Raw genomic sequence first — 13,721 nt, 5'->3', positions numbered from 1 at the left:
ATATCATGTCTTCTATAACCCAATGCTTTTTAGATTTGGTTGGGGCCCCAAGAAGCACATTTATTAAATACTGTATATACTATCCTAAGTGCCAAGCACATAAGGAGCCTTTGGTCCACTCCATCATGCTTCCTCTCCCCTTGTCCATGGCAAATACTGAATATGTGCCTATTAGGGGGAATTAAATGGAACTTTTGGTTCTCCTTCAATTACAATTTGGCCAGTCAGCATAAGGGCCCTCCAAAGTGCACCCCTTCCATCTACACATCAGAGCTTCCCTGTGCTGGAGACCCATTCATGGACAGGAGGTTGAAGAGAAATCAGAGCCTGGTGCACCTACTAGGGAGTACCCACTAGGGAGCACCCACTAGTGAGCACATAAAGGCCACATCTGCAAGAATAAGTGACATCGACCATGCTCTTTTGGTGCCCATTGGATGCAGGCCCAGAACTACCCCCAAATAAAGCTATCTTGGCCTTAGTTTCTAAGATTACATGAGCCTTTCTGCTAATCAGAAAGAATCCATCTCAGGTTCTGCCAACAAGATTCTGTCTTTTTCATTTTCATCCTTTTTATTGTGCAGAAGAATTTAAGAAAGTAGCCTCATCCTGAGGCAGGAAGGGCGTGTGAACAAAAGGTCTGAACTAATATCTCCTCAGACTCCCTTCGGACTTGCAAGGTCCAAGCAGCCAGCAACTCCAGTTGGAGAGCCCCTCTTTTCCTCCAGATTGGGGCAGAATTGGGGGGTAGAGCAAGGCCAATTGGAGAGCCCCTCTTTTCCTTAAGATTGGGGTAAGGTTGCGGGGCAGAGCAATGTCAGTTGGAGAGCCTCTCTTTTCCTCCAGATTGGGACAAGGTTGGGAGGCAGAGAAAGGCCAGTTGGAGAGCTCCTCTTTTACTCCAGATTGGGGCCAGGTTGGGGGGCAGAGGTGGCTAGGAGTCCACAGTCCATTTTTATGAGCTGCCTTTCCTATAAAGGCGTGAGTTAAAACAACAAGATTTGGTTTCACCTTAACCAGACTGATTGGGAGGGGGGGATTGAGGCAGCCAAAGACCCCTCTGCACCCCCAACTTTCTCCTTTAGGTGCCTCTGCTGGCTAATCAATGGGCTTTGGAAAGCAATTAGGAACCCTTTGCTAGTGATTTATCGACCCCATGATTCATGGCATTTCATTAGGGCCCTGAGATTGGGCCACTTCCTCTCCATGTGCATGCCGAGGCCTGATGGAACCTCTGATCCCCCTCTCTGCAAATAGCCCCTGTTAAAGGCCCAGACAAAAGGGCCTCTCAGTTGCTTCCACATTTTCCCACATGTGAGGCGGCAATTGGAAACTTCCTCTCGATAACTCCAAACTTCTGAATTAGAATTTATGAGTGGGGGGCCTTTGGTGTCAAGGCCAGCCGGCCAAGGGTACACAAGGGCGCCCTTTGATGGATAGAGCTGCCGCAGGGAGAAGGGGCCTCGGGAAAGGACAATGGGAGGAGGCCCTGGCTCGGACACTAGAGCTGCATACTGGGCTTTATGAAGGTGGATAAGCAGACAAGGCTCAGGCCCGGGGAGCTAGAGATTAGATGATGACTTTTAGGGCTATTCCATCTTTTTTTTTTTTTTTGGCCTGGGTGCACCATGGTGGGGGCAGGGGTACTGGTAGAGAGAACATCTAGGGATGCCAGGAAGAGGAGAAATACTGGACCAAGGGATGGGCTTGGGGGCTGAAAATTCAACCCGAATGTCCCCTCTCACTATAGGATGCTAGGCAAGTCTCTGAAGTTGACTGTGCCTCAGTTTCCTCCTTTGTCACCTGGGAAGAGTGATACCTGCAGCACCTCCCCCTTCCCCCTTCACAGCTATTCTGAGGGTTGCATGAGGCCACTTCTGGAAAGGTCTTTGCAAACTGCAAGGTCCTATGTGAATGTCATTTACTGTGATGAAGGCACTGCCTTGGGAGCCTCTGGGAGCCCCTTCAGAGTCATAGCAGACACTGAAATACTGGAGAGCCTAGTTTTCTGTGAAATTCATAGCCCCCTGAGGGCAGGGTCTGGGTCTCATCTAGGCTTTGGATGACCCCCTCCACACACACACACACACACACACACACACACACACACACATTCACACATGCACATACACCCACACAGTCACACACATTCACACACACTCATACACAATCACACACATTCACACATAGTCACACATACACACATTCACACACATACAATCACATACATTCACATGCACATGCACACACATTCACATACATTTACATTCTCACATACATTCACACACCTACACACACTCACTCACACACACATTCACACACACACACACATACAGTGTGAGTTTTAAGAGAAGGGGCTTAAATGTGTGCTTTTGTGTGGAATGAAAGAATGAGAGGCAGCAGAAAAGCCAATGTGGCCTTCCATTTCCATGTCAGCACATGCATACATGACCCCTCACATGATGTGCTCTGGCTAATGTGGGTCCACAGGTGCATTTCCCTTGGGGAACCATCTCAGTAAGAGTCAGAGCCCCCACAAATGCAGCACAGCCTGGAAAGCTGGTCCTTGAGCTGGCATTTAAGAATGTTCTCATTGACAGGCAGAGTTTGGGCTCTATAGACCCTCTGCTTGAGTCAGATTGGTTAGGAGGTGCGGTCCAGGCAGAACCATGGTCATTCGTTCATTCGGCCCTCCTGGCTCAGTAGTTCTCCTCAGCGGTCACACTCTGAAAGGCTCCAGCTAGTGATGTTGTTGATCTTGCTGTCTTTCAATAAACTCCATTTTTAAGAAAAAGTCGATGGAAAAGCTCCAGGACTTGGAGATAAAATGAAATATTCTCATGCTAAATAAGAAACTTCCAATATGGGGAAGTCAGAGAAACCTGGGAAGATTTGTAGGAACTGATGTAGAACAGAGAGAAAGAGACTCACATGTGTGGTGGTGCCACCAAGGAGAATAGCATGGATAAACCCAAGAATTAAGATCATTGGAATTATCAAGATGGAACCCGGGGACCTTGATGAAAATCATTCCTTTTCTTTTGCTAGAGGCCTCTAGAAGACACAACAGTTCAGAAGGACCTGAGTTTTAATCCTGCCTCAGATATTTCCAGGCAAATCATTTTGCCTCCATCTGCCTCAGTCTCCTCATCTGTAAAATGGAACTAATAATAGTATCTCTTCCTCTCCCCCCCCCACCCCGTTTCTCTCCTCTTTTATTCTCTCTTCTTCTTTTTTCTCCTCCAATCTGGACTCCTAGCTTCCTTAGAGAGAGCCAACAATGAGACGACTGCTTTGTGGTGGTAGTAAGACTATAAAGGTGGAACATAAAGTGTTTTGAAACCTTGAAGCTCTTCCAAAGGTAGGTGAGATAGGTGCTGTGGGTGTCATCCTCTCTAGGTGGCAAAGAGGGAAACTGAGGCTCAAGAACATCACACAGTGAATGACTTGTTGCATTTAATTTTTATAAGAGACTTCCTCACTGAACAAGAAAGAGAACTTGCAAATGTTTGGAAAATAAAAACCAAGCACACCAATAAACTTAAAACAACCATAATAAAATTAAGAATCTGGGGGGGGCAGCTAGGTGGCGCTGTGGATAGAATACTGGTCCTAGAGTCAGGTGGATCTGAGTTCAAATCCAGCCTCAGATACTTAATAATTGCCTAGCTGTGTGACCTTGGGCAAGACACTTAACCCCATTGCCTTAAATAAAGAAAATTTTAAAAAAAATAGAATCTGTGCAGGAAAGGATGGATCTTAGAAAATGATAGTGAGGTTTTATTTTAAGAAAAACTTTTATTAATAGAAAATTTTTCTACATGCAGAGATGGAGAAGATGAAATGGGTTTTCAAAGATAATAATCTCACATCAAAGATGTCTCAGCATCATTTGTTGAACTCACTGAATAGATAGAAAGGGTCTTGTTTGAGTAAAGCCAAAAGGCAGGTGTGATTGCAAAGTATGCAGTGGTATGGTGAGGGGAATGATCCTGTAGGTAAGGGGGAGTCACTAGAAGTCACTGAGTAAGGGTATGATATGGTCAAACCTATACTTTAGGAAGATCATGTTAATGGTTTAGTGAAAAGTGAATTGTAGTGGGGAAAGACTTGAGACAGGCAGAGGAGGGAAAAGGAAGTGTGGGAGAGATACGATGAAGGTAAAATTGACATTGGGATAGGAGAGGAGTTGAGGATGACGCCCCTTGGTGATTAGCCCAAGGAAATAAGATGTGATTACTTTTATGGTCATTGGGAAGATAGGAGGGGGAAGGGTTTGGAGGAAAGCTTGTGAGTTGCATTTTAGGTGGGTTAAAGTCTGCTGAATCTCCAGTATGAGGCATTCCATAGGCAGCTGGAGATGGAAGTTTGGAAATCAGAAGAGAGTCTGAGGCAGGAGAGGTAGGTCAGAGAATCAGGGGCAAAGACATTGCTGTTGTCAAGTCATTTTTCAGTCAAATCTGACTCTATGATGGTCATGAAATCCATAGAGCTGATGAGAAGCAATCTGGAGGGAAGAAGAGGAGGGGGCCCAGTTTGGAGCCTGAGGGAACCCTAGGTCAGAGGGCAGGATCTAGAGGAGGATCCAGCAAAGAAGATAGAGAAGGAGCAGCCAGTGAGGGAGGAGGAGAACCAGGAGAGAGGGTGTCCTGAAAAACCTAGAGACAAGAGAGGATCAAGGTAGAGAGAGTGACCACCAGGGCCCAAGGCAGCAGGAAGGCCAAGGGGGTGGAGAATGAAGGAAAGAACTTTGACTTTGGGGGTTAAGATAAAGGATGGGGCTGGACCTCAGACCAGAGCCCTTTTCAGCTTTCCCCAGGAACAGCAGGAGGACCTGTTACAGCCAAGGTGCTTCTGATCTCTGGGTCTCCTAGAGTACCTCCCCAAGGGTTAGTTATACTCATTACTCTGTAAATGTTTGTCTTAGCACATACAGTTGGTGCTAAATAAATGCTTCTCCAGGATTTGAATGAGATGGATCCATGAATAAGAAAATGGATGTGGGAAGGGGAACACTGGCAGCTCTTCTCCGGGGACCCTTTTTCTCCTCCTGTGACCATCCAGATCTCCCAACCACTTGCCCCAGTCAGGCCCTCCCACCCTGCCACCCCCCAGTTCTAGTTTCCTTTCTTAAAACAAAACCTTAATTCTCAGGAGTGATTTTAATGGTGGAATCCCAGGCAGACAAGGGAGATATCTGGCCAGGGTGGGGAGAGGAGTTGCTTCATAGTGATGGGAGGAGGTTTCTGCTTTCTAGGCCCAGGGCAGGAGTCTGGGGCCCGGGCAGGCAGGCAGGAGGACATCCTCAGAGGACCTCCCGGCAGGCTCAGTTCCTCTTCGTTACGCTGGGAATTTCAGGCTTGTGATGAGTCAGTCTGTGCCGAGCCTCAGGCCCCGTGTCATGGCCTTGGTAAGCCGGACCTGGAATCTGAGAAATGCCATGTGGCCAGGGCCGGAGTTAGCCTCCTGTGACTCAGCAGAATGAGGCCAGGCCCATGCACTCCCTCACTCCCAAGGTCTGTGGCCTGCTGGCAGCCTGCCCCTGATGCTCTGAGGCTCATCCATCCATCTGTGACCCAGGAGGAGAGCTTCCCCAGGCCGAGCAATCCCTGCCACCAGTGGAGGGACTGACCCCAGACCCCAGATCTGGGTCGACTTCTTCCCAGCAACTGGCCCCGGAATGACCCAGGGCCAGGGCCCAAATGATAGTGGACCAAGGGTCTCTGCTGACCCATGCCACCCAATGAAACTATCAGCAAATGCTTTCTCCAGTCTGGATCTCATGTTTCTATCTGTGAGATGACTCACGGGAGATTTTGAAGCATCTGAGAGTGTCTATATGACCCCCTTCCGATGCTAGAAGCATAGACTGTGATGGTGAGGATGGGGCTTCCACAGCCAAGGACCCCAGTCTCAACACAAAGATCGCTTCTTCATATGACCTAGTTCACTTGTGGTTCTTGTTAGTGGGAAGATGGTGCCCATCAAGACAGATTCATCCTCTTGGCAACCGCCCTCATTATTCCTGGTTCTGCCCTTTGGTGCTGAGGGAGTAACAAGCATTTATTAAACACCTTCGGCAGACTGGGCACTTGTACTGACCAGTATCTGCCTTATCAAGCCAAGTAGGGTCTAAGTTCTCCTCCCTATGATGGCAGCCCTTCAGATACTTGAGGGGATCTAGTATGTCCCTCTTAAGTCTTATCTTTTCTAAGTCAAACATTCCCAGAGCCTTCAACTTCAAAGGGAGCCAATTAGTTCTATTTGGTTCCAGGGGAGAGAACTAGGAACAGTTGGGGAAAGTCATAAAGAAGGAGATTTAGGCACTACATCAGACCACTTTCTATCAGAGCTATTCCAAAGGTGGGCAGGTTGCCTCAGAATTAGGGTTAGTGAGATCCCCCACACAGGAGGGCACCACAAGAGGATAGAGAGATGGGCCTGGAGTCAAAAAGACTCATTTTCCTGAGCTCAAATCTGCCTCAGACACTTCCTAGCTGGGGCAAGTCACTTCACCTTGCCTCAGTTTCTTCACCTGTCAAATGAGCTGGAGAAGGAAATGGCAAAGTACTCTGGGATCTTGGCCAAGAAGACCCCAAATGGGGTCAAGAAGAGTTGGACATGACTGAAATGACTGACAGAGGGTCATGCGGCAAAGCCTGCCCGGGCCCATTGGCGACACTGCCCTGGGGCCTCTGGAACAAGTGTGGCATGGACTAGGTGGCCAGGGAGGTCCCTTTCAACTCTGAAATTCCTGAGGGTGTTGACCTAACTTGATGATGTCTCCCATCGCTGACAGTCTGGGATTCTGTGAAATCCAACCACGGGGCAATGGCTGCCCTTTGACCCTGGCCAAGCAAAGCTCAGTCACTTAATAAACAAGTCTTTATGGAGTGCCTACGATGTTATTGAGCTCAATAAATATTTGTGTATGGATTGGCGGGCCCTTTACCCTAGGCCAGGCCCTAGAGGGATCTCAAAGTGATGGCAGCCTACTTCTGAACAGGGATCGCTCCTAGCTACTTTAAGCAAAGAAGCCTGAGCCCTAGGAAGTAATGAACAGCCTAAGCCAGGGCCAGGTGGTGAGGCCCAGGGTCCAGAGAAGAGGCTGCAGGAGGGGAGGTATGGGACCAGGCCCAAGGAGAAGGCCCAGAACTCAGTCTTTGGGCCTCTTTCTTCCCCCCGCCCTTCCCCTTCCCTTGTGGTGGCTCTGAAAATAGTCTTCTACCTCATGTCACCATCAAGTCATGGTCCTTGGTCCCATTTTTGCTCTATTGGGAGGCAGGAAATCCTTGGAAAAGTGTTCATGCTGATATGAATATCAATAAGAGAGGCTATTGTAGTTCACTACTATTGTAGTTCAGGGGTTGGTATTGGAGTCAGAAAGAATTCTGTTCAAGTCATCCCTCCAACAGGCCAACTGTGGGACCAGGGAGAGGTCGTAAGCTCTCAATACCCAACAACTCTCTGAGGTGATAAGCCATAGCAGAGTAACTAGTTGTCATAGAAAGGGAAGTTTTCACCCTGGGTCTTCTCTACTTGAATGTAAGCTCAGTTTAGCCAGTAACACGCTCCAGTACCCCTTGTGCTCTTCCTCCTTTGGTAGGTTGGCCATTTTATATTGCAATGTTATATTTGCAAAGCTAATAACTGAAGCCATTATCTCTTTTAAATCTTAGCAACACCATGATGTGGAGTTTTAGGATTTTTAGATGGTGCAGTAGCTAGTGAATCTAGAGTCAGAAGGATCTGAGTTTAAATCTAGCCTCAGACACTTGATGCTAGTGATGTGACCTTGGGCAAGTCATTTAACCCAGATTACCTTGTATCTAGGGCCATGTCCAGACGTCCTGATTCATATCTGGCCATTGGATCCACTGGCCGCTGGACTTTGGAGGAAAGAATGAAGCTGGTGACTTAGCACAGCCTCCCTTCACTCAAGTCCAATTCACTTGCTTGTCATGACATCATCACTCTGATGTCCTAGTCTTCTTTGAGAATGAAGGACAAACATCATCATCATCATCATCATCGTTTTATTCCTATTTTACATAGTGAGACACTGAGTCAGGAGGTGGTTCAATGACTTGCCCAGAGTTGTACAGCTTACAAGTGTCAGAAGTAGGACTCAGGCCCAGGTCTTTCTGATTCTCTCTTCCTCTGTCTCTCTTGACACTCTCTCTCTCCCTCTTCCTCCTCCTGGTATTAGATTAGTTCTTATATTGGAGAGACTTTTAGAACCATGGGTTCCAAAAGTAGAAGGTCTGCTGACCTCTACCTGTGTGATGTTGGGCAAGTCCCTTCACCTCCCTGGGGTTCAGTTTTCTTATCTATATATAATGAGGAGGTCAGACCATGGGGTTCCTGAGTCAGGGATCCTGTTTTTGATGCATTTCAGCAGATTGACAAATCACACATGCTCGAGTTTCCTAACACTGATACTGGAATATCAAACCTCAAGATTTAGGAAATAATAACATTAGTAGAAATGATAATAATATTAATTGAGATTTGGCTAGCACTTAGCAAATATGATTTGATTTGATCCCTGTAACAGTCCTTGGAGGTAACAAAGCCAGATAGAGAAACCAAGGCCCAGAGACATTGAATGAGGCAACAAAACCAGAATTCCTTCCCACGTCTCTCTCCACTACTGCACACGTCTCCTTCCAACCACTAGGAATGACTGAGCTAGGGTGGGAGCTGCAAGGGGGAGCTAGCTCTTGTTTGGCAGCCAGATATCATACCTTGGAGATGCCGCCACCCACACACACAGGAAGGGCAAACTACAAGGAAATCCCCGTTGGGGCAAACACGGGGAATAGATCCAAAGTCTGAAACCCAGGAAACGGTGCAGAGAAAATTAATTGGGAGAAGCAGAGTCAGAATTTGGGGGAACCACTTGACCCTCCAACTGTTGACCTTTCTCAAGCATCACAGCATGGAAGGACCAGAAAGATCACAGAACCCAACCCCCTCAGGAAAAAAAAAATGAGAGGAAGCTAAGGCAACCCAGTGAAGGGAAAGGGCTCACCCAAAGTCCCCCAACCAGTTAAGGTCAGACCTGGGGCTAGAAGCCAGTTTCCCTTGATCATATGATATCCAGAGTTCTTCTGCTCTATCTACACAGTGGGATGCACAAGATCCTTGTGGATGACTAGATTTCTTTTGTCTTTGGTACAAACTAAACTATCTTAGCCCTACTCCTTCCAGGGTTGAGCTAACATTAGTATCTCACCCTCAGTTTTTCCTTGGAATTTCATTCAAACTTGCCATTTTAAACCATGTTCACCCAAGGAGTGCTGCTTTGTGGAAGCCAGACAGAATTTCAAGACTCCCCCAGAGCTCCTGGCCCAATGAAAGCCTTCATATTTAAGAAATATGGAAATGCTCCAACCTCAGAAAGAAGATGCCCAGGTTTCCTCAACAAAGAGGCCCCTAACCTGACCCTTTGGTCTTTTATCCCCACCCCCAGGGCCACTTCCTTAGCCCATACTGGCTCATTAGAGGCTCATTGGACATGGATCAGTTGGGGAGACTGAACCAATCTTTTTTTCTCTATCCAGAGTGGATGTCCAGTACACTAAAGACACTGAGAGGATGGGTGAGCTTGCAAGAGTCTGACTGGTTTGCCTGGCTAGTTACAGGCCAAGGCTATGCATCCATTCTTCATACATATCAACTCCATAGAGCATGGACTGTAGGACATCAGAGCCCGAAAGGACCTTTGAAGGCATTTGGTTGACTCCCTCCCCTTCATTTTCAGTGGGAAGAAACTGAGGTTGGGAGGTTTCCCCAGGTCACAGTGGCAGAAGCCAGACCTGTCAGACCCTTGTCCTCTGCCCTGGGAGGTCCCTTTACTTCCCATTCCACAGATCCTCCCAGAGAAGAGCTTCCAAGGTCCTCTGAAAGACCCCCTCAAATAATACTGACATACAAAATGCTCAGAATAAACATTCATTTTCTCTTCCAAACTTGATTTTCCAGTGGACTGCCTGGGGGGCTGGGAACCCAACCTTGATGCCTAAAAATCCTTGTTCACTCATATCAAAACTTTTTAGCATTTCCCTCTCCTCCACATCAAGTCCATGAACAACACTGGAAAGGGCAGATGTCCGATCGACTCTCATTCCTACCTACTATCCATATTACATTTCACCAATGGATTACATCTTTTCCCCAGGCTGATTCAGGGTGGTAGGAAATGAAAGCAGAAAGGGGAGAAGTGAACATAAGAATTCCACTAGGTTCACTCCAAGAAACAAGTTTGATTGAACTCCATACTGGATGTTGGGGCTATCAACACTGAAATCAAGAAGCGCCGGTCTTTAGGAAACCGACATCCTACTGAGAAAATCCACAGATGCAGAGAAATCCATTCAAAATATAGATCAAGAAAAATGTAGAGGAGGGCCTACCCTAATAACTGGGGTGGGGGGTCAGAAGCAGCTCAGGAAAAGTGTGGCAACTGAGCAATCCTGAAGAAATGGAGAGATTCTTAGGGGAGAGGTGAGGAGAGAGAGCATGTGAGTCAATGGGCACAAAGGAAAGAAATAGACCATCAAAAGTATAGGATCATAGGAATGCAAAGGAATGTTTAAAGTACCCAAAACTGGGGTCATTTCACAGGTCAGCAAGGTTTTGGTCAAGATTTTGCAAGCTAGGCTTCAGGAATACGTGAACCAAGAATTACCAGAAGAGCAAGTTAGTTTTCAAAGAAACAGAGGAACTAGGAACCAAATAGCCAGCATTCACTGGATTATGGTAAAAACAAGGGAGTTGCAGAAAAACAATTTTTTTTCTATTTCATCAACTATATGAAAGCCTTTAACGATGTGAATCCCAACAATATGGTAAGTCCTCAAAGAGACAGGAGTGCCAGGTCATCTTGTCTCCTGAAGAACCTATGTTAGTACTCAAGGCAGAATAACTGGAAAAGTAGTATGACAAGACTGTTTGCTGTCATCTTATTTATAACACATATGTAGAGGATAGCACGTGAAATGTCAGACTGGATGAATCAAAAGTTGGTGGAGGTTACCTGGGAAAATGTCAACAACCTCAGATATGCAGATGATACCAATCTGATGGCAGAAAGTGAAGAGAAATTAAAAAAGAGGAGAATCTAAAAGCTGACTTGAGGCTTAACATTAAAAAAAAAACACAACAGATCTTGGCAACTGGTTCCATCAATTCCTGGCAAATAGAGGGAGAAGAAATGGAAACAATGTCAGATTTTATATACTTGGATGCAAAGATCATTGTAGACAGTGACTGCAGCCATGAAATTCCTTGGAAGGAAAGCTATGGCAAACCTAAAAAGCAGAGACATCATCTTACTGATAAAATGTATGGTTTCAGCTATGGTTTTTCCAGTAGCAATTTTTGGCTGTCAGAGTTGGACTATAAACTCCACTATGAGCTCCACTAAATTGATACTTTTGAATTTTGGTTCTGGAGAAGAGTTTCAAGAGTCCCTTGGAAAGCAAATCAATAAATACTTAAAGAAATTAATTTAGGCTATTAAGGAAGGACAAATCCTGAAACTGAAGCTTAAATATTTTGGCCACATGAGGAGAGGATGATACTCATTGGAAAAAGCCCCTAATGATGGGAAAGATTGAAGGCAAAAGCAAAAGGGAATGGCAGAGGATGAGATGGATGAATGGTGCCATGGAAACAGGAAAAATGAGACTGGACAGACTGTGAGAAACAGTAGAGAATGGAAGGACTGACGAGCTCTGGTCCATGAGGTTGGACACAAGTGGACAACTGAACACCAGCAAAGACCAGAGGGACCAAAAGGAAGTTTAAAGGTAATAGAGTCTGTGTGCTCTCATTTTAGAAATGAGGGAAACTGAGGCACAACCATGGAGAGACTTGCCCAGAATCACAAGCTAATAAGAAACTAAGGTGAGATATGAATACAGGTGTCGTATTCTTCCATTATGTGACTGATGAAGAGTGAATAAGATCATGAAGGTAAAATAAGTTATAAATGGCAATGCACTTTGCAAATATCAGCTATTATTGTTACAGAACCAATCAATTTATGAGCATCTTAAAAGAACTTACAATGTCAGGTGATGGGGCTATGCCTAACATCATCTAACTTAATCAATAACTTTGACAGATGTCAGAGGAGAAGTGACCCATCCAAGGTCACACAACCCATTGCTTACAGAGCTGGCAGTTTCTGTCCTAGAGTTATTCTCAATCCATCCTGACTATGCCATCAGAGGGCCAAGAGGTTCATCCATGTAGCCCTGGATTAGGCCTGACTTTGTTCCAAAATGCCCATTCCATGACCCTTGTCCCTCTGATCAAAGGGGTGGGAAGTCAGGGAGAGAGGGAAGCATGAGAAGAGGAAAGGCTTCCTTCCCCACGCTGGAGGAACACGATGCCTACAACCTTCCTAGCGACATCTGGAAGAAACTATCACCAAACCAAGGCTGAAGGTTCTGGAACCTGGAGGTCTCAGGACTGGCTAGAGCCTGAAAACAGACTTGTCCAGCTCATGGACTCAACAGGAGAGCATCATCTCAGGGTCACTGAAAGAGTCATTTGATCAGTCAGTTATGAACATTGATTAGACACCTATTTTATGTTGGCAATGGGCTAAGCTCTAGGGTTACAAAGAAAGGCAAAAGCAGTTCAGCCCCTAATCTCAAGAGACTCACAGACTGCTAGAGGAGACAGTATGCACACCGCTATGTGGGTCTCTGATGCTGGCCAGCCATGGATGGCCACCATCCTGGATCTCTTCAGTGGTTGGTCCAAAGTCAATTGGGGATCCAGGAACAGAGCTGGGGAGTGAGCCCAGCCTGCAGTCTGAGGAGGTACAGGGGTGGGTAGAGGGTCTCTTGTCACCCCAATTCACAAGCTTGGGGGAGTTTCAGAAATCTCTAAGGAGGCATAGAGGTGGCCCTGGGCCCTCAGGGAGTGCCAGTGGAGCCCAAGCTCTCAGACCCCATGGAGTCCATCATCTTCCAAGAGCAAGCTTGCCCATGGTAGGTAGGCCACGAGGTTTCCCCAGGTCCCCAGGGCGCTTTGGGATTTGGTCTGTTTTCCATTGGGCCCTCCCCCACATCACTGGCCCAGAGCACAAGTATTATGTTTTTCTGTTCAAAGACCATCCCAATTACGCAGACACCCACATGCGCCGCTCCCCTGGCCAAGATTGGATGGTCATCCATTAAAGGAGGCACTGGCCTCTGGGTTCACCCATGCACAAACATGACCCCTGACCCACTGCCGGGGTCAGCAGGACCTTGGCTGATAGATAGAGCCACTCACTCACCACTGTGTTGTCTCCAAGGCGCCAAGAACCTCGGCTGTTGCCATGTTGGGGGTGTCTTTGGAACTTCAAAGGTGTCCGACTGTCCCGGGCGGGCAGGATGCCACCTGCCCGTGGGGTGAGTCCTCTGCCTCCAAAGTGACTCAGAGGGACTGAACAGACCAGTCAGTCCAATCCCCCATTTAACAAGTGGGGAAACTGAGGCCCAAAGAAGTCAAGATTCACCTGGGCTCATACAGCTGGTAAGTGTAAGTAGCTGCATGGTTCACAGGGAGCAGAACAGAGGGCCTGGTGGCAGGAAGACCTGAGTACAAATGCAACCTCAGGCATCAGTTCTGTGGCCCTGGTTGGGCAACATACTTAGCTACTTTTTGCTTCAGTTTCTTTAGTTACAAAATGAGTATAATAACAGTTCAAGGGTCAT

Source organism: Macrotis lagotis, chromosome 3 (assembly GCF_037893015.1).
Source record: "Macrotis lagotis isolate mMagLag1 chromosome 3, bilby.v1.9.chrom.fasta, whole genome shotgun sequence".
Classification (NCBI taxonomy): Eukaryota; Metazoa; Chordata; class Mammalia; order Peramelemorphia; family Peramelidae; genus Macrotis; species Macrotis lagotis.
Note: the sequence above shows the minus strand (reverse complement) of the source record.